Source organism: Colobus angolensis, unplaced genomic scaffold, assembly GCF_000951035.1.
Source record: "Colobus angolensis palliatus isolate OR3802 unplaced genomic scaffold, Cang.pa_1.0 Scaffold203, whole genome shotgun sequence".
NCBI lineage: Eukaryota > Metazoa > Chordata > Mammalia > Primates > Cercopithecidae > Colobus > Colobus angolensis.
Window position 1 is genome coordinate 5,226,652 of NW_012115189.1, and position 26,317 is coordinate 5,252,968.

Sequence of the window (26,317 nt, forward strand, 5' to 3'; positions counted from 1 at the left end):
CAACCCCTGCTTTTTTTTGTTCTCCATTTGCTTGGTAGATCTTCCTCCATCCCTTTATTTTGAGCCTATGTATGTCTCTGCATGTGAGATGGGTTTCCTGAATACAGCAGACTGATGGGTCTTGACGGTAAGCAGTTTTATTTTTTTCATTCAGCCTTTATGTTTTTTATTTTTCTTGTCTTATTGCATCATCTATAATATATAATGCAATGTTGAATGGAAACTATAATAGAAGGTTTTTGTGTCCTTTACCTGATGTCAGTATTATGCAGTCACAGGCTGCTGATTGCTGCAGGTTTATTTTATCTTTTAAGCTCAGTAATTTTTGTTCTGGTAAAAAACACATAACACATCTTTCTTAACCATATTTAAGTATACTGGAGCTGTGGGTTTTGATTGATGCCTTTGGTGAGGTCAAGAAAATTTCCTAGAACAGCACTATATTTTCTAACAATTTATTTTAAATCATTTGTCTTGAATTTTGTTGAACTTGTTTTTGCATATGCTGAGCTAATCATTTAGTTTTTTCTATTTTAATTTGTCATCATAATATTTTCCATTAATGGCTCATTTTTTATACAAACTATCTTTGCATTCCTGGATAAACAAAACATGGGTATGGATGAAGAGGTAGGGGATGGGATATGTAAATGTCTCAGAGAAGAGCTGACCAAGAAGAGAGGTCAGCAAGTATGAAGCTATTGAGTTAGCAGGATGTTTGGTCTACTTGGAAGATGGCTGAGTAGCATGGTCTGAGGAGAGAACTATTCCATCTAGGACATCCCTGGTGGCAAATTATCCAGACTAAGAATTCAGTGCATATCAGGGCAATGTGCTCCTTGAACATCTCCGTTTATCTTCTACCCGAATTCTTCTATTGATTCAGACTACATATGTTACCCTCTTTTGCTCTTTGGAAGCAGAACTAAACTTTGTGCTCTAACTCATAAAGCTACATCTCTGTGGGCTGACAGTATCCTATGACAAAAGTCTGTAAGTCACTTCTGGACCTTTTTGACCAGCATCTGAACCTGACCTATATAGATAGTGGTGACTGAACAGAAAGTATGCCTGAGCCACACTGGACTATTTCCTGGATCTGTGCTGCTAAATACTATCTTTTATAAGAGATTGGAAGAAAATTGGAAAAATCTCCAAAATTTGCTAAGTTGATCCTGACTATTGTGAGATGCAGGAGGAGAAGATATCAGTCTATTTCGAGTGAGTCAAATTAATAGAGATACTGTATTTTTCTGGACTTTGTTCAAAAGTAAGATGTTCTAGAAGTCTAAGCATAGTAAACACACTCCTTGTGTACTTTGGATGTAAGGTTTAGTGCTAAAACTGGAAGGCAAAGAATTGGAAATACTGAGTGGGACACATGTAATACATTTTAAAAAGGCTAGAGGGGGAAAACACTAGAACTCTGTCTCACCTATGTGTGGGGCCAAAGGCAGAACAATCTCTATATGCCTTTTGGGGCAGATAAACCCATCCATCAAGCTGCATCTGGTGCACAGACTGAGGCCTTGACACCTATGTGCTGAAGGATTTATTGGCCTTGTTCAGGGACTCATAAACCTACTTCTTGGTTTTTCTCTGGCTCCTTGTCCATGCTGTACTTTGAGTTACTAAGCCTATTGGTTATGCTGGTCGGTGTTTCAGTCCTCTGTTTTGTGAAGAAACAGTACTACACTTTTTATGCCTTTGAGGATCTCAGAGACTTAGGCAACTCCTTAGCAAAGAAATCTTCACACTTTCCAACAGATGACACAATGACAAAGCAAGGGGATTATATTTTTCTCTCTTACCTTTGTGTTATCTCTCCGTGTTTACACTTTGCGCTAGCACATAGTTTGGCCTGCCAGTTTGACGGCATTTTTTTTTCTTTTCTTTTGCGTTTTTCTTTGGAATTTGTGGCTGGCTGCTTGCTTGTAAGTATGGACATGTGACCCAAACACTCCTCCATCACCGCTCTGTGGACTCGGGTAGCTTACAGCTCAGACACATCCACCTTTGTCATTTGACATCTTAGTTTTGTTCTGCCCTGAGACTGCTAATCATATGTTTACATGGGCAGGTGAGGTAAAAGATTTTTGTTTCAAAAGAACTATTTGCCTGAAAAAGCACTTATCTTGAGATTTCTTTAAATGTTAAACTCTCCAGATGTATCTCTAATCAATTCTATTTGTGAAAATTCTATTTAGATATTCAGTAGCTGTGGTGTGGTATGAATTAGCACATGTGCCTATTGCAAGTTACAATACTGGATGTAAAACATATTTGAAATGAATTGTTATCATTTTGAAACTGTTCAAATTGATGTAGTATTTTCAAAATGATAAACTGTCCTGTGCTGCATTGAAAATCCCTTGAAAGGTATGTGGGGAACGTGCTAGTGGAGGCAGAAAGATGTCTAGTCTTAAAACAATAGTAACAATAGGTACATATTTGAACTTTAATGATTCCAAGTATTTTTCTTATAATGTTTCTTGTAATTCTCATGTTAACTTTGTAGTATTTTTATACTGTGGAGAATCAGGATAGTGTAGTGAATAAAAGCTTGTGTCTTGGATCCAGACTGGGTTTTAAATCTGGGCTCTGTTACTTGACTAAATGTGTGAGCTTGGGCAAGTATTTAACCTCTCTGTGTCTTGTATTTCTTATTGGTGAAACGGGTACTTACCTTTACTGATGATTAAATGCATTAAAATACCCAAAACTCTCAGAACAGTTCCTGGCACATGATAAATACTCAATAAATGTTAGTGCTGATTATCTCTTACAGAGGTAAACATTTTTACAGATGCATAAACTGAGGTACTGAGGCACAGAGTGGCTAAGATGACTTATCTGAGATTAACACAAGTATAAGAGCTAGAATTTAACCCTGGAAGAGTGACTCAACACAGGTGTCTTTTCACCAGTACTCATACAAGGAAATATTCTTTGTTGCAGGAGGAGCCAGCCAATATATTTTATTAAATACATTAATTCTGTAAATGTGCAGGTAGTATTACCCATTATTCTCTGAATGTACTAGAAATTGCAAGAATAAATTCTGGCTAAAGTTTATCTTCAGGCAGAGTTAGCTTTATTTGTAAACGCCAAATCATTTCTTGTAACTTGTTTACGTTCTTTTCTGGAGGAGAGGGCATCACTGTTCTGACAAGATCAATTAAACTAAAAACGTATATGGACGTAAGGGTAACAAGGACTCCAAAGACCAAATGTGTAACTTGGAGTCCCTGCTCTCTAGCAGCATTTTAAAGCCGCTGTCTTCTTTTCCTTCACTGCCTGGACTCTCTTGTATCAATATCTCTAAGGTTCTCTGTCCTTAATTTTTTCCTGTCCCAGCATTTAATAACCTATACCTATATCATACTACTAATAATAAGGAAGACAAAGAGTACTTGTTTATAGAAGTTATGATTATAAGTCACCAAATAGTGAATATGTTGGACTAAGGAAATTAAATTAAAATAATAATGATGGACTAAGGAAAAAAAAAAGAAATTTAATAGGAGACAAATATCTTAAGTTAGTTTCATGGAGTATTTGGCTAGATTTTTCTTGATGGTAGTTCATATAAAAATACTTTATCATTTTGGGTAATACAAGTTCAAAATGAATCAACAGGCACACTTTTGCTCTAAGAATTTGTATACTTTTGCACTATGTGAACAGATGTAGGTTTCCCAGGTCAAGCAACGTCAGACATCAGTTGTGCCAGCCACACTCAATGCATCCTGTGTTGCATTTTAGAAGGAGCTTTGAGAACCTGGAGATTTCAGGCACTGATCATTAGGAGGTCATAAAAGTCGTGATTTAAGAGTCTGAAGGACGGTTATTTTGGGAAAAAACAAATGTGGCATGTGCTTCTGTTGGTATGTTTCCACAATGTCCCAGTTCACATGATTGGAAGGAGGCCCCTGACAGGATAAACAAGCAATGAACTTATCTCCTAGGAGAGGCAGCGGTTTTCTGCTGTTGTATGCAGTTTATTTAGTGTGATGGCCGTGGGCCCAGAGAATCAGTCAAAATCGGGAGAAAAATGAAACAATCGCAGAAGAACCTTGGTTTCAAATGAAGCAAAGGAAATGTTGGGATTACCAAGAAATATTTTTGTTGAGTGAAAGGATGTTCTGAATTTCTTAACACAATAATCATTTTAATTTAATTATAAGTACATTTTTATATCACATCACTTGGGATGATTTTCAAATTGCCTTATAATTAAGTAAAGTGACTCAGTTCTTTCAAAGATAAGTTACTTTAGGAATTGCAGAAAATATGGTCCTTGACTAGACACAATATAGGTGAGCAAGAAACAATTCTAGAAGCAATTCAGGGTGAGTATGTATGTGCATGTGTTTATAGATGATAAGAGTTGGTTAGTGCTATCTTTTTTTTTAACAAATACAAATTGATAGCATCACTTTAATGGGTGTGTTAATTTTCTATTTTACAAATGCATTGAAATTTTAAAAAATCTCTAAATTGAGGCATTTATGTTTGTCAACCTTTTCTTATTATAAATAATATTTTTTTTCAGCATATGCACACATTCTTATACACATGTGTAATTATTTCCCTAGTACAGGTTCTCAGAAGTAGAATTGCTGGCTTAATGGAATACATCATTTAAGGTATGTTTCCAGATTAGTTTACCTCAACCCATATTTCTACTAGCATTTAGCAAGAGTACCGTTTCCCCCAGAGTATCAACAGACTTTAAAAATTTTTCCAGTGGATAAGTGTAACATGTTATTTCCTTATTGTTGTAATTATATTTACTTGTGAGAGTCAATATATTTTGTTAGGTTCATTGATTATTTCTATTTATTTTGGCAAATTACTTTTTCTTTTTATAAGAATGTTGCACTTTCAGTTTAGTGTAAAGAACACTGTAGTGGAAAACATTGGTACTTCACCCACATGTCCTCAGATTTCTTTCCCAGTTTTTCAGACAATAACTTTGATTATGTTCTTTCTCCCAACAAGAAGTATATTTATCTCTCTGCAGATGCACTGCACAGAGGCTTCCAGAAGTAGATTTGCTGTGTGCCTAGGGGGTGGGCAGTGGTGTCTTCAACCAAGGGCTGACTGGCAAGCACATAGGTATAAACACCAAAGCTCTCTCGGCCCATGCGGGAGGAGACAAATTTGAAGTGGGACTTGCACTGTGTCAGAAGTCTCCTGCATGAATGAGCCTAGGTTATCCTCTGCACATATTTGCTTGATATTTTTCCCTTGTCTGGCTTCCTTTCCTTTCTTGTCCTTCTGCCTCAATTCTTGACAATTTTCCTAATTACTTTTATACAAATCCTTGTCTCAGTATCTGAATCTGTGAAATGAAACTTAGGGCCAGGTGTGGTGGCTCACACCTGTAATCCCAGCACTTTGAGAGGCCGAGGCAGGTGGATCACCCTGAGATCAGGAGATTGAGACCAGCCTGGCCACCGTGGTGAAACCTCATCTCTACTAAAAATACAAAAAAATTGGCCGAGTGTAATGGTGAGTGCCTGTAATCCCAGTTACTCTAGAGGCTGAGGTGGGAGATTCATTTGAACCCAGGATGGGGAGGTTGCAGTGAACTGAGATCATGCCACTGCACTCCAGCCTGGGCGACGAGAGTGAAACTCCATCTTAAAAAAAAAAACAAAAAAACAAAAACCTAAAATCTTAGGACAAACATTTTCTTCATTAAGAATGTTTTCTCTCTGTTGTAATGATTAGAAATATTTGCCGCACTTATTTTTTTAAACTTTTAAGTTATGAGTACAGGTGCAAGTTTGTTACATAGGTAAACTTGTGTCATGGGGGTTTGTTGTACAGATCACTTCATCACCCAGGTATTAAGCCTAGTACCCATTATTTATTTTCCTCATCCTCTCCCTCCTCCCACCCTCCACCCTTCGAAAGGCCCCAGTGTGTGTTGTTCCCCTCTATGTGTCCACATGTTCTCATCATTTAGCTCCCACTTGTAAGTGAGAACATGCAGTACTTGGTTTTTCTGGGTTAGCTTGCTAAGGATAGGACACGGATGGAGATGGAGGCTGTTATCCTTAATCTCATTTTCTTTTGGAAGCGTTTTACCACATATGCTGTTTTGTTTTATCATATACTGAGGCAAATTAGCATTTTTTTCTTTTATGCACTCTACTTTTGCATATTTCTTAACAATTTATTTGTTTATATAGAATTATTATAAATAATATTTCTCTTTTTATATAAAGAGTTCACCTTTAGTTTTCTATTTAAATTCTTAGATTTACTCTGTTTATGATTTGTTGAGGTTCTTAGATTAAAGAGTTTAGAGTTTTCATCAAATTTGAGAAATTTTCAATATTATTATTTAAAAAAATAGTTTTCTGCCTCCCTCTGTGACTTCAACTATAAACTTTAGACTGCTTCGTATTGTCCCATAGAACCCTGATGCTGAGTTCAGTTTTTAAGTCTTCTTTTCCCAATTCATAGATTCATTTTGAAGAGTTTCCATTGCCGTGCTTTCAAATTCATTGATCCTTTTTATTGTAGTATCTAATCTGCTAATTATATTCAGTGTATTTTTTTATGTCAGATACTATATTTTCCCTCTTTAGAAGTTCCATTTGTGTTTTGTAATATCTTCTATTTATCTCCTCATGATATTCATGTTTTCCTCTATCTTCTCTAACATTTAAAGTGTACATATAGTAGTTTCGACATCCTTGTCTGCTAGTGTTATTTTCACTGTGATTTCTGTGTCTGTTTCCATTGATTGACTTTTTTTTCTGGTTTGGATCATATTTTCCTGCTTCTTTGCATGTCAGGTATCATGCAGAGTGTTATCATTCTTTGAATGCCAGACATCATGAGTTTTGATTGGATGGCATACATTGTGAGTCATATACTATTTAGGCTGTTGGATTTTATTACATGTGTTTAAATAATGATGTGTTTGTTTTAGTGTGCAGGTAAGTTTTATGGACTCAGTTAGATCTTTTTGAGACTATCTTTTAAGCATTGGCAGGGCAAGTCCAGAGCAGCTTTAGTGTGCTGCTAATTTAGCCCATTACTAAGGTAATACTCTCTGAATATTCTAACCAATGACTCATGTCTTATCCCTCTAGCAGTTGGCAGCAAAACAATTCCCAACTCTGTGAAAGCTCTACATATTAACTACTCCTTTCTGGTGGTTTCTTCCCTATCCTCAGGTAGCTTTTCTCCTACATGTGCAGAGCAGAGCTCAGCCAGTCTTAGAGTAACCCTCATGCATATTGGCAGCATTCGGTCTGTGGACAGATTCCTCCTCTCTGCTACTTTGTCTTACACATGTTAGCTGCCTTGGTCTTTCCAAACTGTAATCTGTGTCTCCTCAACTAAGCAGGGCAACCGAAATCTGTTGTCGTTCCTCCTCTCTGCTCTGTGGCCTGAAAATTCTTTAGGTAGGAAGCCTGTAAAATGACAGGGCTCACTTTATTTGTTTCCCTTCTCTCAGATACCACAGTCTTGTGTTCCCTCTAGATTAGTGTATGAAACCATCATTTCATAGATGTTGTCCAGTTTTCTAGTTGTTTAATGTGGCAAGATGAGTGTGGTCCCTATTACTCCTTCGTTGCTGGAATCAGAAATCTTTGTTTGATGTCATTTGATATCCTTTTCTTCCTTAGTTCTTCATCACCATTTTGACTGCAAACTAGCAGAGAAATGAAAGGTCAGTCGTTAGTGAGGAGTCAGTCCAAGACAGCAAAGAAGATTATGGAAAGGAAAAGATAGTTTTAAACAAGGGTGGCAGAGGGACTTCCCTAAGTATAACTGTTCTTGGAATTATCTTTGTGCCTCTTTACATTTCTGTGTCCCATTAGCCTACCAGCTGTGCTAATAAAGACCTCCGGGTAATAGCCATCAACCTTGTGAGAAGTAGGAACTGCCATATCCCTCGGGACTTCTTTAAGCGATATTTGAATCTCACAAGTAGCCACTTGTGCCATTCTCTCAGCATTCAGCTAACGAGAATTTTTTGTTCTACTCCAAACACTTCATTTTCTGCCTCTCTTCACAGGTAAGAGAAGTTACACATTGAAGAACTGGCTAATGACTCAGTTCCACATCACTGAACTACCTCAGAGGAAATGTAAAATGCTGCAAAATCATGATTACTTATCCAAAGAGTATATGGGGTTTTACACTTACATTTTTAGTATCTGGATGAATCTGTTGATATAATCATTACTTTAATCTCTTTCTCTGACTCAGTAAGAAACCGACTGGCATGTTATATATTACATATATAGCTACCTTGTATGGAAATTTTAAAGACTAATAGCGTGACTTTTAGGATTGACTTACTAGAGAAAATAAATAAACATAAGATAATATTTTCATCTAAATTTAAAAAATAGTTTCATGTGAAGTAAATCATATATACAGAAAAATATATAAACCATAAATACATAGTTTAATAAGTAATAGAAAGAGAACTTGTAAGTTTCCATGACTTAGGTCAAGAAATATAATGCTGCCAGGACCTGAAATGTCTCCTATGCATTCCTTCATTATCACAACTCTCTCTCTCTTCTAAAGGAAATGGCTGGTCTGAATTGTGTGATAATCATTTCTGTGCTTTTCTTTGTATTTTACCACCTATGTATGCATGCCTATACAATATAGTCTATTTTATGTATTTTTGAACTTTATTAAATTAAATCATAGTCTGAATTCTACAGTGTCTTCCTCTTTTACTCAGTATCATATTTGTAAGATCCATTGATATTGTATATAGCCATAGTTTATTCACAAGAGTATTTCCTAATACTGTATTCCAGAATGCCATAGTCATTAATCCACTCTACTGCTAGTAAATATTTAAGTATTTTCAATTTGGGTGTCCTAAGAACAATGTTAAAATGAGCATTTTGGGACACATGTTCAAAATATTTTCTCTAGGGTAGATACCTAGGAATCAGTGGACATATAGTATTATCTCATTGTAGTTGTTTGAATGTGTAATTCCCAGGCTACTAGTGAGGTCAAGCTCCTTTTATATGTTTATTGGCCATTTGGTGCTTTGCTTTTTTGGACATGCCTTTTTGATTATTTTGCTCAGTTTTAAATTGTATATGTATGTGTGTATTTAAAATACACATCTTTGTATGTATTGTAAATGTTTTCTTCCACTCTGTGATTTGCCTTTTTGTTCCCTTTGTGGTGTTTTTGATGAGCAGAAGTTCTTAGTTTACTAGAGTTAAATTTACCAGTCTTGCCCATTATTATCAGGGCTTTTGTGATTTCCTTGGGGAATTTTCTCTACTCTGAAGTCATATAGATATTCTCCTCTATTATCATACCAAAGTTTAGTAGCCTTGCCTTTAATTCTTAGATATTTATTCCACCTGGAACTGATTTGAGTGTATGGTTTAAAATCATGGTTTAATTTAATTTTTGCCCATATGGATATCAAATTGTCCCAATAATATCTGTTTATTTTTATTTTGAGACACAGTCTCATTCTGTTGCCCAGATCTTGGCTCACTGCAATCTCTGCCTCCCAGGTTCAAGCAAATCTCATGCCTCGGCCTCCCAAGTAGCTGGGATTACAGGTGTACACCACCATGCCTGGTTAACTTTTGTATTTTTAGTAGAGATGGGATTTTGCCATGTTGTCCAGGCTGGTCTCAAACTCCTGGCCTTAAGTAATCTGCCCACCTTGGCCTCCCAAAGTGCTGGGATTATAGACAGGAGCCACTGAGTCCTACTGATACCTGTTTAAAACAAAGTCTGATCTATTCTCACTGATTAGCATTAACACTTCTGTTCTCAAGGAAATGTCCATGCATGTGTAGTCTTTTTCTGGGCTTTCTTTCTTTCAATTTAAAAAATTTGCATTCTTAAATTTTTGTGGGTACATAGTAGGTGCATGCATTTATGGGGTATATGCGATACTTTCATACAGGCATGCAATAAATAATAATCACATGGAAAATGAGATATCTATCCCCTCAAGCATTTATCTTTGTGTTACAAACAGTCCAATTACCTTTAGTTATTTAAAAATGTACAATTAGATTATTATTGACTATAGTCATTCTGTTGTGCTATCAAATACTAGGTCTTATTTATTCTTTCTTACTGTATATATATTTGTGTGTATGGTTTGAAATCATGATTTAATTTAATTTTTGAGACACAGTCTCAAAAACTAAAAATTATATATAGTACTAAATATATATATAGTACCCATTAACCATCCCCACTCCCCCAACCCTTACTACCTTTCCCAATCTCTGGTAACCATCCTTCTCCTTTCTGTCTCCATGATTTTGATTTTTTTTTTTTTTTTTTTTTTTTTTTTTTTTTTTTTTTTTTTTTTTGAGACGGAGTCTTGCTCTGTTGCCCGGCCTGGAGTGCAGTGGCCAGATCTCAGCTCACTGCAGGCTCCGCCTCCCGGGTTTACGCCATTCTCCTGCCTCAGCCTCCCAAGTAGCTGGGACTACAGGCGCCCGCCACCTCGCCCGGCTAGTTTTTTGTATTTTTTAGTAGAGACGGGGTTTCACAGTGTTAGCCAGGATGGTCTCGATCTCCTGACCTCGTGATCCGCCCGTCTCGGCCTCCCAAAGTGCTGGGATTACAGGCTTGAGCCACCGCACCCGGCTTGATTGTTTTTATTTTTAGCACCCGCAAATAAGTGAGAACATGGGAAGTTTGTCTTTCTGTGCCTGACGTTTTTCATTTAACATAATGACCTCCAGTTCCATATATGTTTTTTCAAATGACAGGATATCATTTTTTTTTATGATTGCATAATTCCCCCATGAGTATGCATATCACATTTTCTTTATCCAGTGATCCATTGATGGACATTTAGGATGCTTCCAAATCTTGGCTATTGTGAACAGTGCTGCAGCAAACATGGAGGTAGGTACTGGGCTTTCTATCTTGTTTCATTTGCCTGGTTTTTCATCTTAGCATCATAATTACACTGCCTTAATTACTAAAGTTCTATAATCAATCTTTATATATGATTTGGATAAGTTTCCAAATTTGTGTTTCTTATTTAACATTGTCTTGATTCTTGGCTCTTTTCAGCATATAAAGTTTCAGAGCCATTTCTCCTTTTTTGTAAGGCAAAATTTCTAGAATTTTGATTGGGTTACATTGAATCTAAAGACAAATTTTGAGAAAGTTCACATTTTTATAATATTGATTTTTTTCAACCCCAATAATCTGTTTCCCAATACATTTAGGTATCCTTTAATATTTCTTAATAAAGTTATATCTTTTTCCCCTCAGAGATTTTTATATTTGTGTAACATTGCTGCCTAGTCACTTAGTAGTTTATCTAATTATAAATCATTAAAACATTTTTATTTCTTCAAGAATTGTTTTTCTGGCCGGGCGCGGTGGCTCAAGCCTGTAATCCCAGCACTTTGGGAGGCCGAGACGGGTAGATCACGAGGTCAGGAGATCCAGACCATCCTGGCTAACACGGTGAAACCCCGTCTCTACTAAAAATACAAAAACTAGCCGGGCGAGGGGGCGGGCGCCTGTAGTCCCAGCTACTCGGGAGGCTGAGGCAGGAGAATGGCGTAAACCCGGGAGGCGGAGCTTGCAGTGAGCTGAGATCCGGCCACTGCACTCCAGTCCGGGCGACAGAGCGAGACTCCGCCTCAAAAAAAAAAAAAAAAAAAGAATTGTTTTTCTTCATCTATTGTGATGATTATTATAAGATTTTTTTCTTTTACTCTATTAGTGTGGTAAATTGCTTTGATTTTAAAATGTTACATCAACCATGAATTTCCTGAGTAAACTCAACTTGATCATGATATCTTATCTATTTTCTATAGTGCTGAATTTAATTGGCTACTATTTTGTTTAGGAATTTTGGATCAAAGTTCATGAGTGAGATTGACCTGTACTTTTCTTTTTTATATTGTTCATGTTTGTTTTGTTATCAGGGTAATGTTGGCCTCGTTCAATGACTTGTCAGCTTGTTCTATTTTTCCCCCTATTTTCTGGATGAGATCGGGTAAGATTGGAATAATTGATTTTTGAGTATTTGATAAAAATTGTCAGAGAAGCCATCTTGGAGTTTTATTTGTGAAAATATTTTTGAGGACTGATTCAATTACTTGAATAGCTATATAACTGTTGATTTTTTTTCCCCTTAAGTCTACTTCAGTGTATTGGTCAGCTCAGGCTACTATAATAAAATACCACAAACCAGGTAGCTGAAATAAAGAAGTGTATTTCTCACAGCTCTGGAGGCTGGAAAGTCCAAGATTAGAGTGCTGACAAGGTAGGTTTCACTCTTCTCTTGGCTTGTAGGTAGCTGCCATCTTTCTGTGTGCTCACATGCCCTATTTGTGCACTTTCTGAGAGAGGTACACGTATATTAAAAATTGTTATATCTTCATGGTAATTTTTTTTAATGTATGAAGTGGCTTTAATGCTAATAAAACTTTTTATCATGGTGTGTATGTTTTCTAGTATTAGTATAGGTATGACAGCTCTTTCAGTGGTGTTTGCATTCTTTAACACTTTCCATCTTTTTACTTTCAAAGTTTCTAAGGTTTTCTGTTTTATTCTTTTTAAAGTATTTCTTGTAAAGAGCATATAGTTGTATTGTGGGATTCTTTTTGCATTCTGAAACCATGGTTTTCACCTGGGCATGTAGACCATTTATATTCCATATAATCATATTTATCTGTTGGCGTTTAAATACAACTTATTTTTTATGCTCTCCATTTGTCCCATTGTTGATTTTTTTTTTTCGCATTTTTAACTGATTTTTAAAATTTTTACATTTCTTCCTATAATAGTTTGAAATTTTTGCCCTGTTTCTCCTCTTCCATGTGATTACTTTAGAAATTAAAAGATGACAGATAACCCACTGTGTAATTATGGCTTTCATTGTTGCTACAGAGTAAGTCAGTAGTCAAATAATTACATGTTGGAAGGTAATCTTTTTTCTCTGGTTGTTTTCAAGACTTTTTATTTGTCTTCAGTTTGTCACAGTTTCACTGTGAGGTGTATAGGTATGAATACTTTAAAAATTTGTCTTGCTTGGAATTTCTTGGTTTTCCTGAATTTATAGTCTCATCTTTTTTTTGTTAGACATATTCTAAGACAGTATTTTTTCAAATATTAGCTCTGTTACATTTTCTTTTGGCTTTCAGGGACTTCTGAGATACTATGTCAAGGAGGGAAGAGCATCCTGATTATGAGATAAGTAGCACAGTCATTGCTAACTAGCAGTAAGGGTAATATTTATTGAGCTTTGATTGTGTCATACAGTCCTCAAAAGTATTTTACATGCAGGTATTTGTTATTGATTCTGTGTAACAAACTACCCAAAAATAGCAGTTTGAAACAAGTGTGTATATCATTTCACACAATTTCTGAGAGTTAAAAGTCCAGGAGTAGCTTGGCTTGATGGTTGTGGCTCAGAGTCTCCACAGGGTTGCAGCCAAGCTGTTGGCCAGGAATGCTGTCATCTGAAGCCTTGACGGGGCTGGAGCTCTTTCCATGCTCACTCATTTGGTTGCTGGAAGGAGTCCTCAGTTCCTTGTTAGCTCTTGTGGCATGAGACTTACCCCATATACAGACTGTGCTTGTCACTTATTCAATATTTTACAGACAAGAAGAGTGTACCTCACTTCGCATTAGTTGCCCTGGGATTAGGGCCAAAGTTAGCAAAAATTATAAAATGGACAAAGGTTATGTATCACTTCTTTTAGTCTAGTTTGTGGTTGTTGAGTTTCTAATATTCATCTTCATTAATTTTATCAGCGATGCACACATGAAACATTATGGATCAGAGACAGATTTCTTATGAATTACCTCTCAGTAAATAATAAGTGCATTGGCCTCCTTGCCTCAGGCCTTATCCCTGGGACACAGTGATGAAAACCAAGTCAAATACCCTATGTGAGCAGCCAGATACTCTATAGTTAAAAAACGAGGCAAAAAGATTTTTCCGTGCTTATAAAAGGTAGAGAGACAGCTGCCCCTCCCGTCCTGAACGGGTTTCCTTGGAAATGTAAAGGTCTTGAGTCCTGACTCAAACCGTTTGGTGGGGAAATAAAATGTCTCCAGGAGCCAGATAGGTCCAGGTGTCTCCAACCTAGAGATGTTTCTAAGTTCTGGTCTTCATCTCCTTTGATGTATAAATGTGTAGAAAGGTCTTGTTCCCTGTTTTCAGTGCTAACTTAGGTGCCTGTCCTGGGATTAACCATCTGGCTTTTTCAGAGGTAAGAAAAATTTTATTACCCTTTGAATCAGTACAATTAGAGAAACACATGGCTACAGAGCTAATTTTTATATATATGAAAATGTTTCTATGGTAATTAAAAGAAAACAATTTCCATCTTTAGAGCTTATATATTTTAATGGCTCAGTAAGAAATTGAGCAAGAAATCCAGAGAAGTTTTATTTCCTCCTCACTGGCCCAAGGAATGCCTTTTATGCCACCTTGGGCAAAAACATGGACTTTTCAATTGGTGTTCCTACCTCTTTTCCATGGGTTCTTGGACTTATTCCTGGAGGGGAACTACTCTCCTCTAATAATAAAAGACAATAAGATATCATTTTCCTAAAACTATTGAAAACAATGAAATGCTTCTAGTCACATCAATGGAAAATATACCCATTTTGGTTTTTTTTGGTCAGATAAACTTTTGATTTTCTTGAATCTAAGCTGGTCATTTTGCTTACAGATTCATTCCTAGAAGGCCAGCTGATAATTACTTATACTCATAGAATGATCAAATTTCTTTGCATCAGTCAACTATTGCTAAAGTGATACTGCATGAAAAACAAGCCCCCTACACTTAGTGGCTTTTAAAAGGAGGTGGTTGTTTTTCTTTTTCTTTTTTTTTTTTGGCTTCATATTTGGCAGGGTTTGGCCGAAATCAGCTGTGCTTTGTTCCAGACTGAGGTTGGGTTCAGGTTTTCTCCACATAACTACCTGCTCTGGGAAGAGTGGCTACTTGTGGTATGTTCTTCTCACCGTGGGTGGCAGAGAAACAAGAGGCTGACAGACAAATATAATGTTTCTTAAAGCTTAACTGTAGACAGGGAGACTGTCACTTTCACCCATATTCACTGGCCAAAGCCAGTCATCTTATCAATCCCAGTATCAATGGGGTGGTAAAGTGTTTTCTCTGCCCATAGTGGAAGACAAGTACTCATGGCCAAGGACATGGAAGTCTGATTCTCTTAATGGAGGGAAGAAAAGTTTGGGAAAAATAATCCAATCTGTCGTACAAAGTTTTGATGTTTAGGACAACTTAGAAGTCCTCTAGTTCAACTCACTAGTAGATGTTTGAAAGTGGAATTTGTTATCTAGGAGGGATGTGGCAGAAAACAAATATGACAGAGATGGATAGCTATCCACCAAAAATGTATGTTCTCCCTTCCCCAGAGTGATTTTTTTGCTGGAAAGCAGATATCTGATAGTGAATAAATTTTCCAGTCCCTTTTGCATTCAGGGATGGACACATGACTAGTTTTACCAATGCATTGGGGGCATAAATAAGTGTCACTTCCATTCTGAAGCGCAAGAATATCTTTTCCATCTTATTATGTTAGTCAGAAGCAGAGGACACTGAGATCCCAGAAGAAGATGAATCCACAATATCCATAGCAGCCTTGGTTCCTCAGTTACCCTCTAGAGAAAAGCCACTTGCCATGCAGAAACATCCACATTGAACTGATAATGAATAATGAATATGTTGAGCCCATTAAATTTTGGTATTTATTAATTAGAAAAGCTCATGTTACCTTCACTATTCTAAATAACTCAACAAGAAAAGTATTTAAAATCATGTGGCAGCTGCGTGAGGCAACAGGAAAACAGTAACTATTTAGATTTGAGATAAGTTTATAGCTTCCAATTCCTGCTCTGCCAATATGGAAATGCTTGACACTAAGGACATTTTTAAAAACAAAAGGGTTTGGAGTTAGTTAATCTTTAAGGTCACTTTAAGATCACTTTCAGCTTTGAGATTTTAGATTTTCTTTCTTTTTTTTTTTTGAGACAGAGTCTCACTCTGTCACCCAGGCTGGAGTGCAGTGGAGTGATCTCAGTCCATTGCAACTGCCACCTCCGCCTCCCAGGTTCAAGTGATTCTCCCACCTCAGCCTCCCAAGTAGCTGGGATTATAGGCATGCACCAAAATGCCCAGCTAATTTTTTTTTTTTTTTTTTTTTAGTAGAGACAGGGTTTCGCCATGTTGGCCAGGTTTTCAGGAGCCCTTTCTACAGTCTTCAGAGTATATGGAACAGAAACAACATTCTCCTGTATCTTATGGGACTCTAACAGACAGAAAGTAGGCAGGCACTTTTCTGGGAGAGCGTGAACAAGAGAGACTTGTTTTTCACTCCCAAACAAGGCCCTACAGTGATTTGAACCTCAACATCAGAGATGGATTAGAATCATCTTTAAATGGCCTTGGGTAAGTCATTTAAACTCTTAGAGCCTTGGTTCCTATCCATATAATAGAGATACAATAGTGACTTTGCAGCATGGTTGTGAGGATTAAATATGCTATTACACATAAATTCCATGGTGCAGTGATTGGCACCTAATATTCATACAATAAATGTTCACTACTTTTACTGCAGTTATTCCTGTCTAGATTAGGTTAGAAGTACAGGATCTCCCTGGATATAGGCTACTCATGGGACTAGAGAATTGAATGATTAAAGCCCAGGAAAGATTGAAGAACATGTCTTTGTGGAGGGCCTAGAGTCATGATAATGATACCCAAATGACATAGATCTCTCACTGAAAATCCACTGGGCTTAGAAATGACAGGAGAGGGTACTTACACCGTCAGCATCTTAATACATAAGAGAACTTTAAACAGATTTTCTAGGCTATGCTGTCCAAGCATACACAATGCTAAGTAACTGCACAGGGAGGCCATGCCTTTGAGTGATCATCAGAGAGTTGTCTACCTTGTTTTGCTTTTGACAGCTACTAAAGAAAGCAAGGAAACCAATGGAACTTTATAATTTAAAAAATAATAATAAAGAGATAAATATTTGGAATAAGGTTAAGAGCAGCAATTCAGATCTGCTGTTTCTAATGAACATAGTATTTTGAAAGAAGAAAGCAGGGCCTGCCTGTTCTTCAAGACAGCCTCATTGTGTGACTTTGGGCCACATAGTGTGAGTCACTTATTGAGGGCAGATGGGAGCCACAGGCCACTTTGTGCCAGGGAGGCTCTTAAACATGAGAAGGGCTGAGTTTTGCTTGGAGATCAATTAGACAAAGTTAAAAATTCTCTTGAGGAAACATATGGGATCTCTGAACCACATCCAAATAGCCAAACCTCCCTAGCAGTAAAGATACTCGGTTCCATCTTTGCCATCTTCTTTGTCTCACTTTGATCTTTTCTCTCCCTAATAGTGTCAGTTGTTACCTTAGGTTATCTTTTCTGATACAATCTTGAAATTCGTTTTGCATACATAAACCACTTCTTTATGTAGACTGCAAAATTTGTGTGTGTTGGTGGGGGGGTGATTATTTCATTTCATATAATTTTAGGGATCTTCAAATGTGACCAGCAATAAGTTAAATACCAGGAATTTATTTTAAAAAAAAACAAAAAACCAACACTAATTAAAACAAGTTTCCAACCACCTGTGTAGAGGACATTCTGCATTTTTCATTTGGTAAAACTGGGTTATTTTTGAGCTTTTAAAGCAATACTGAAGGTCTCTTAAGGACGCAAATTCAGAATTTACATTTCTATTTTGCCCTAAGGCAGTGGCACAAGATTCCCTGAGTTGCCCACCAGGTATAATATGGTGGAATTGTGGGAGTCGAGAAAAAGACAAGTTAACTTGGAATGTTCTTGACTCTCTGAGTTCAACTCTGAATAGCAAGAACTGGAGTGAACATTTTTTCAAATTGCCAGTGATAAGTATTTTTAAAAGCCTATTTTTTTTTTAATCATGCCACTTTAAAAGATGCAATTGGAACATAAGGCACATGCTTTAGTGAAGTCTGGTAGATAACTTGGTATGTGAAATATTTTTGTAAAAGCAGAAGAAAATGGTAGGAAGAGTCGTGTTCAAAAGACTCTAATTCTACTGTCTGGTGGTTTATTTTCTCTAATGTACACTTCCTTTGAAAAGGAGGCTTGGTTTAGAAGGAAGAGGAAGATTCATTCTCATAATGTGAGAGTTCTCTGAAAACCTCTTTTCCTATTGACCCAGGATCCTTATTTTACTTTGCTTTTCAGTGCTAAATTATCTTTAACTACTATGACATTAAAAGAGACATATTAAGAGTCACCTTGATTAAAGAGGAATGATTGGGTCAAATTTTGCCTCTAGGTTCCTGAGCATATTTTTAGGAACTGATTTGCTACCAGATTTGTATCTTCTGTTGACTCCTTAGGTGACACAATTTATAATGTCCGTAAATGGAAGACTAGAGGCACTTTGACTAGTTAACAGGCTCACAGTCATTTCATTGCAAAGACAGTCCTTGATAGAACAATGAGGAAAGTAATTATGATCTACAGAGACAACAGATAATTACTATACTGATGAGTACCCAAGCACAGGACCCTTCCAGGGTCGTAGAGAGCACAGATGGAGTGCTGGGAGCCTTTAAGATTTGCCTCCTAAGAGTAAAATGTACCCTTGGTTGGGTAACACCTATTAACCCTGTGTGTTTTATGATTCTGTCTGAAGTTTGAAGCTAGAGATACTAACAGTGGATAAGAAATTGGATTCGATGTTGGAAAGAGTCATTTGAAGGGAGTATCAGGGACACTGAGAAACAACTTTGTGTTGGCAAAATAAACACATGAATAGAGGACTGGCTTTGTGCTTCCAAAAGTTTCTAGCTATTGATCAGTGCGATAGTTGTAAATTTCTTGGCTGATTACAATCAGCAAGGTTTTTCCCAAAGGACAATAATGGCCTCAATTGAAAAGTCTATAAGCAAGTTAGTTTGGACATTTAGACATGGCTCTTAGCTATACAAATAATGAATTTATGTCTTGCAAAAACTGAACTGTGTGAAGCATTGTCCTTCCTTTCGCTATTTTTCTCTATGCCCAATTCCAACCACAATCATTTAGCTTGAAGTTTGGTTATCTAATTCCTTTTACTATCTTACAAAACAAATTAATTTTATAGTTTCTTTCATTGCACTTCAGTCAAGCTTGTCTTAAAGTAAGGACAGTGTTATTTAAGATTTCCTTATGTCATGTGAGACTAATTGGTCTAATTCATTATGTAAAAACTATATGGGCTATGAGACAAATGAGGTAATGTATTTTGAACACTAGTGTAATTGCTAATGAGATCTAATGTGAGTAAACTGTCTGTAACTTAAGTGTTTCAGGATGATGGATATGTTACACTTTACTGGGGAAGAGCTGAAATAAGTTATAGCATCAGTTAGCAATGCACTTACAGATAAAAATAGAGAGCAAGGGATAATATAATTTTAATTAAGTATTTCACTTTAAGGTTAATTTTTTTGATGTGGTATGTTTTTCCAACATGTTGGATTTAAATAAAATGTTAGCTCATGACCAACTGCTGCTTTTAATGGCTTTTGGACCAATGTTGTTGCACATTTATTATGAGTAGCATGTTTCCAAAGGGACAGCTGTGACAACAGAGCCAAGGTCCACAGAAACTTATGGTGTTTATCAGTCATAATTGGAAAGATTTACGTTCCATTGTTCAGCGACAAACCTTGGATGGCAATTTACAAATAGTGTGTAGTCTATGTACTTGAAGAGATAGAGAAGCAGAAGAGATAGAGAAGCAGATGCAGGAGTTTCTGGGGCTATGGTTTTGCCTTCAGTTTTTTATTTGATGACACAGATGTGTATGGATTAACAACAGACACTTGGGTGAGGATATGGTTGTTTTTCTCAAATGTGAGAAAGGATGTCCAGCCAAGGGGTAAAGGCATAAAGTCCATGAGAGTTTAGCAATCTCCAGTGATGTTCAGGAAAATAACATTTACAAGTCCTATAATGGTATCACCAGGTCTCATCTGGTGACTTGAATATAACAGTAGGACTCAGAGATATGATGTTCAGAGACCAGGTGGGCCAACCATTGGTGGGTATCCAGTCCCAAACTTTGGAATATTTGGTGTTAATGAAATGTTTCTGGGTTTTAACTCAGGAAACTGGCAAGGGCTGGGAGGAATTCAAGCCACAGAAAAAGACTGGAAGATAGATTTATCAAAGCAGAATCTTAGAACAAAGATAAAAGCTAAGAAATTATCCTATGAACTATGGGACTTGGCTTTGAAACTCAAACATATAGGTCCTGTTATTCAAATGAGTTCTTATGATGAAGGAGAAAGCATATCAACCAACATTTGGGAATCAGTGTGGGAAACCAAAGGTTAACATCCAGATTAGAGCTATAGTATGGATAATTTAAAGAGCAAAACCACTAAAATGTAGATTCTATGGGGAGAAGATATCTTGTCTGCCTTTTCATTGTTGCCTCTCCGGTGCCTAGAAAATAGCCTGGTGCATAGTGAGTGCTCATTGTGTATTTTCAAAGGAGTAAGTAGAGGGTATAGAGTTCTCCATGCATCTAAAAGTGGTTTTGATAGAGCAACTTAGTTATAGCTTACCTTAGTCAAGGCTGACTCAGGGTAAGAGAGAATCCTGCTTTTCCAATAGGAAAACCAAAGGTTGCATTGCAGTGGGAGGTTAGAGAAGGAAAGTACAGGGTGGAAGAGAGAGAGAGACAGAGAGAGAGAGAGAGAGAGACAGAGAGAGAGAGAAAGAGAGAGAGAGAGAGAGAGAGAGAGAGAGAGAGAGACTGGCTGACCCAGCCAGTGATAGAGCTTCTTTATTCAGCATCTCAACCACTAGGGTCATTGTCATCGCTTGAGAACTAGTATTGAGGTCACTTCAATTCTTTAGGATTTTGACACTAAATCAGATTAGATTCCAATCTAAGTCCAGTGTAAATGCACTTTCCAATCCCAGCAAGAATTAGGTGTGATCTGAACCAATTGGTTATAAACCGGCCCCTACGTACTTACTTCACTTGTCTTGCCTCTTCCTGGGACCAGTCATTAAGGCACTGAGGTGGGAGAGGGAGCTATTGGTTGTATATCTTTTTCAACCTCTTCTATTAATCAAATGACTTAAGGGATAGGGGAAGATGTATTTTTCAAGGAATGTGACACAGGTTCATAAAACGTGTAACAATATAAAATATAAACTAGTTGCCTTGTAAATTCTTGGTGGTAATTATAAAGACAAAAAAAGATGTGTCATCCTTAGATAATTTATAAGTCCTGGGCCTAGATACAGGAATATCAAGATAATTGAAAATTTTCTTGACAATTTAGAATAATGAATGAACAAGAAATAGGTAGTTTTACTTGGAGTAATGAAAACCAACTAGAGAAAGTTACCAGAATTATAGTAAAATGTAATACAATAAAATTTATGCCAATAAAAAACTTTCATGGTGAAACATGGAAGCAGTAGGACATGTAATATTGTGTCCAATAATTTAATTATAGGTATTTCTTGCTGCCTGATGTCTCCCTGTGTAAAACTGAGGAACAGATAGATTTGGCTTACTTAAAACTTCTGTCTGAAACCAATATCCAAACTCTAGCAATTTATGCTGAAGAACCAAACAGATTTGCATAGAGAGGGATATGTGTATATAATAAACAATTTTAACTGGCATAAGTAATATTACCCAGGATATTTTCCTCAGTCTAGAGGACACAATAATTGATAAAAATAAAAGCTACAGTTATTCCCTGGCTTAGCATCCATAGGCTGGATGCTTGGAAACACAGCCCTTCTAATTTCTTTGCTTGGTCTTAGAGATTTCTTTCAATCTGATATAGGCCTCTGCTCCTGCTTCCCTGTCGGTTACTGACCATCCTGGGATTGTCTCAGTCAGTGACCCACTGTAGCCACATACTGTGGTCACTACTTATTGTTGTTTCTATTCTTGTCATCCTCATCTCTTGTGGGGACAGACATTATTCAGGAGCTGGGATGGTGCTCTGGGGACAGCTCATCCTCATCTCTACCCCTAGTCATGACTATAAGCTCTTTTACAAATTTTCATCTCTAATTTGTGTCAGAAACTGCTAATTGTCCCCCAATATCCATTTGACCTTGGCTGGAGGCCACCTAGCAGGAAACCACATTTCCTAGCCTTTTGCATTTCAGTGTGGCTATGTGACACATGAGATGGGAATTTGGACAATGAAATTGTGTGATTACCTAGGTGACAAAATTTTCTGTACACTAAACTCCCACGACATGCAATTTGCCATGGAATAAACCTGCACATGTACCCCTTGAACCTAAAATGAAAGTTGGAGAGAAAAAAAAATTAAGTGAGAGAAATTTGTTCTACTTCTGTATTATGCCCTTAAGCAAAGGAACTGTTTTTTCTCCATTTCATTTTTTTCTTCCTTTTGCCTGGGAATTGGTGACAACTGGAGCTGCCATCTCACATCCAAAGATGGAAGGCATGTGTTAAGGATGGTAGAATTCCTCCATTTACCATGAAATGTTCATCTCCGGCTTATTCCATGAGAGTCTAATTTAATCTGTTGTATTTGTGGACTCTGTCACAGCAGTTTAGCCTGACTTACGCAAGCAGCTCTTTCCAGGGAGTTATGTGTCCGCATCACATGCTAGACCTGATCAGCCCTTCCTGGACCTGTGGCCTTGAGTCATGTTAGTATTTTTAAAACTTTTGATTTCTTTTATCCTGGGCAAGCCTGTGGGCCAGTGCACTTCTTTCTCCTGGAGTTCATGATGCCAACCCTGCTCTTCTATGAAGCTAGTTTCCATTTCACCTCTGACCTTAGAACCTGATGGCAGGCTTGCCAACATACCTTTAGCCTCTGGGTGGGAATTTGCTCTTCAGAACTCATCAACGACCCCTCAACTGTAGGATCCTGCACTTGTGCTTTCTGTCTGGAATGCTTTTTCTCCTGATCTTTGCATCATTTACTTCTTAGCTTGAATATTATAAGCCTCACACCTCACCCCACACTGCACTCTTTCCTTCATTACCCTCTTATGTTTCTTTTATAGCATTTCCTACCATCTAAATGATTGATTAGCTTACATGCTGAATGATTGAATCTCCTAAAAGACATTAAGATTATGAGTTATAGCATCCTCAAGTAGATAGAAGTCAAGCTAAATATACAAAATGATAGTCTAGCATGATTGAAGTTTTAGTAAAATTTCAAACTGAACCTGGAAAGTTTCCTCTCCAAAATTTTTCTTTATGTATTTTATGTAGCTCATACCTGCTAATGTGTAGAACTCTAAGACATGACACAGAGTGACTTAGGTCTGGAAAGTTTTATAAATTAAAAAACTAACAATTCCTGGAAAAATAGTATGTGGGTATCCGTTTAATAATAACACATTCATTTATAATTTCAACATCAATTAATTTATTTATCAGCATAAATAAATGAACCAAATTATGTCAGACAAATACTTAAAAAAATCCTATTTGTCCAAATATGTACACCCATTCTATTTAAACTGATTATGATATCTTTCCCTCCAGCCTGTATGTTTCTGTGTGATTTCATCAGGATTTAAGCCATCTACGTCCCAGCGGTCTAATCAATATATGTCTCTTGTACTTCTGCTACTTTTTCTACCGGCACTTCTACTTGTAGAAGGGGTTAATGTGGAAGTCCTGGTGTTTGCATATTTTGGTGCTGATAATTTGCTGACTTTCAGTTATTAACCATGATCATGTCTTTTTGGTCCTTTAAGTTTCTTCCCTCAGCTTTGCCTTTTCTTTCTGGTAAACATCTGTAGTGACTTGAAAAGTTGAAAATGTCCCCTAATGTGCATGTTTGCCTGGAATGTCTGAAGTAGGAAATTTGCATATGTAACTAACAAGGATTGAGATGAGATCATACAAAAAAATAAGGCCGCATGAAGATGGAGCAGAGATTGGTGTGCAGTGCCTGCAAAGCAAGGAAGAGCGAGGATTGCTGCCAGCCACCAGGAGCTGGGGATGAGACAGGGATCCTCCCCACAGCCTCCAGAAGGAAGCAAATTGGCCGACACCTTGATTTCGGATTTCTGGTCTCCAGAACTGTGAAAGAAGAAATTTCTGTTGTTTTAAACCACCCGGTTTGTGGTAATTTGTTATGACAGCCCTAGGAAACGAACAGTGAATGTCTCTGGCTTATGAGGCTGTATTCTGAGTGACCCCTCTGAGCTGTGCCTTGGGTAGAGGAGGCCAGTGTTCTGACTCAGACATGATCAGTTCTCGTTTCCTGTTCCCAAGGCTGTCTCAGATACAGACTATAAACTAGTTGCCTTTTAAAAGTGCCATATTCCTTGAAACTATAATCGACAGTAGGATCAATTACAGTCCAAATTCAGGCTTCTGCTATCTAATCCTTGATTCATAATTTTGTGAAAATATACCAGAAATACTTAAGCTTTCATTATTTCTAGTAATAAATGTATATAAAAGAGTTAAAAACAGAAATCAAACCCTGATTTTGAACATATGACTTTTTAAAGGCATTTTTTTTAAAAAATGCAAGGCCAGCTGTGTCCGTTGTAGCTCCAGGAGTCCTAATGTACTACTAGAAAGAATGTGGGTTCCATAACCTGTCATTTTCTCTATTTAATTTCTGCTGAAGAATTTCACTGTGTCCTTTGGGTATCTCCATTTCATTCATTAATGAGTCCTGGGGATATGAAATGAATGATGGGACTAAACTGTCAGGCAGGAGAGAAATACTGTGAATTTTGTTCCCTGTGTGATATTGCTACTTTCATCTTAATTCTCCTGCTTCAGGTCCCTGTCATATTAGCCCTATATTTTCAACAAAGGACTAAATAAAAGCCTAACAATGTTAATTTATTTTGGTTTCCTACTTAGGGTTAACACATTCCCATTTTCATTTTTAGGTTTTAGGCTCTTATTCTACATTTGTTGGCAGGTTAAAATGAATTGCTTTAAATTATGATGATTTGGGTTTTTAGGCCTTTTGGGTGAATTATTAATTTGAAAGGTAGAGGAAAAGAAAGCCTATCATTTAGCTTTATTTTGGTTAACTCCCTATGAAGTATTTCTTGAGTAAATGTTAGGATGCAATAGAAAAGGCAAAGACATTTGCATTTAATAGTCCATGTTTGAGCTTTTGGAAATATCTGCATACCATCATTTTTTTGTTGCTTTTCTTTTGTAGGCACAGATTGCTGTTCCACTGTTAGGCTAGCCTCATAATTCACCTAAATGAATGGTTTTGTATTCTATTTTATATGGAGAAGAAAGAGAAGTCAATTTTAGACACTGTCTCATTGACTATGCATTTTGACATCCCTATGATATACTCGTTCATTCATATAACATATGCTTACTGGTCACCTAGTAAGCCTCAATGTTAGAGGCCCAGATGTAAACACCTCAAACTAAACTTAAACATCTTTTACCTGGTTCTCCAACCCATCCATCAGTTTTATATCCCTTATCAAGACTGATGGTATTGTTACCCACCAGGCTCACACACACATGCGCACGCGCACACACACACACACACATATATACATACCTTCAACTAACCCTCAAATCCCTTTAGCCACATCTTTTCATAGCCAGTGAGTCACCAGATCCTGTCAACTCCACCTTTTAAATATTGAAATATCACTCAGATTTTGCCTCTTTCCTCAGCTCTATTGTGTGCCTCTTAATTGGGGCCCCATTATTTCTTGTATGCTTTATTTCATTAACAACCCATATCTAATGCTACCACCACCTTCCTAGCCTAGACACCTCCTAGCATCTCATATAATTAGAAGGGCATTTATGTGCTATTAAATCACTGGACTTTTGAGATGAAAAGGTTTTCTAGATTCAAAAATATCCCTCTATAGGTTTGGCTTTTACACACTATGTCCAGACAAACCATAGCATATAGAATTTTATATGTCTGTAGGCATAGATGACTATTTCACTGATAGCCAAGCCCCATACTTCACTTCAATGAATGGTTATCCATTCTGTTTTTACTGAGAAAACATCCAACATGGACGAATTGACTGAATTTTCCTATTACAGTGCTGGGAGAGCAACTTGGAGGGGAAAAGAGAAGGGGAGGTGCTGGGATGTGAATGTCCAGGCTCATACTTAATTGTTACAACTCTTGGAATCAAGAAATTATAGAACAACTCAGATAGGGTTGAGGAATCAAGGAAAGCTGGAACTAGAGCCCTTACTTCCTGCATATTCCTGGGGTGACTGCAAGACTCTTGGAGGAGAGCTCTGTCATGCACTAGACTGCTACCAGCAGGAT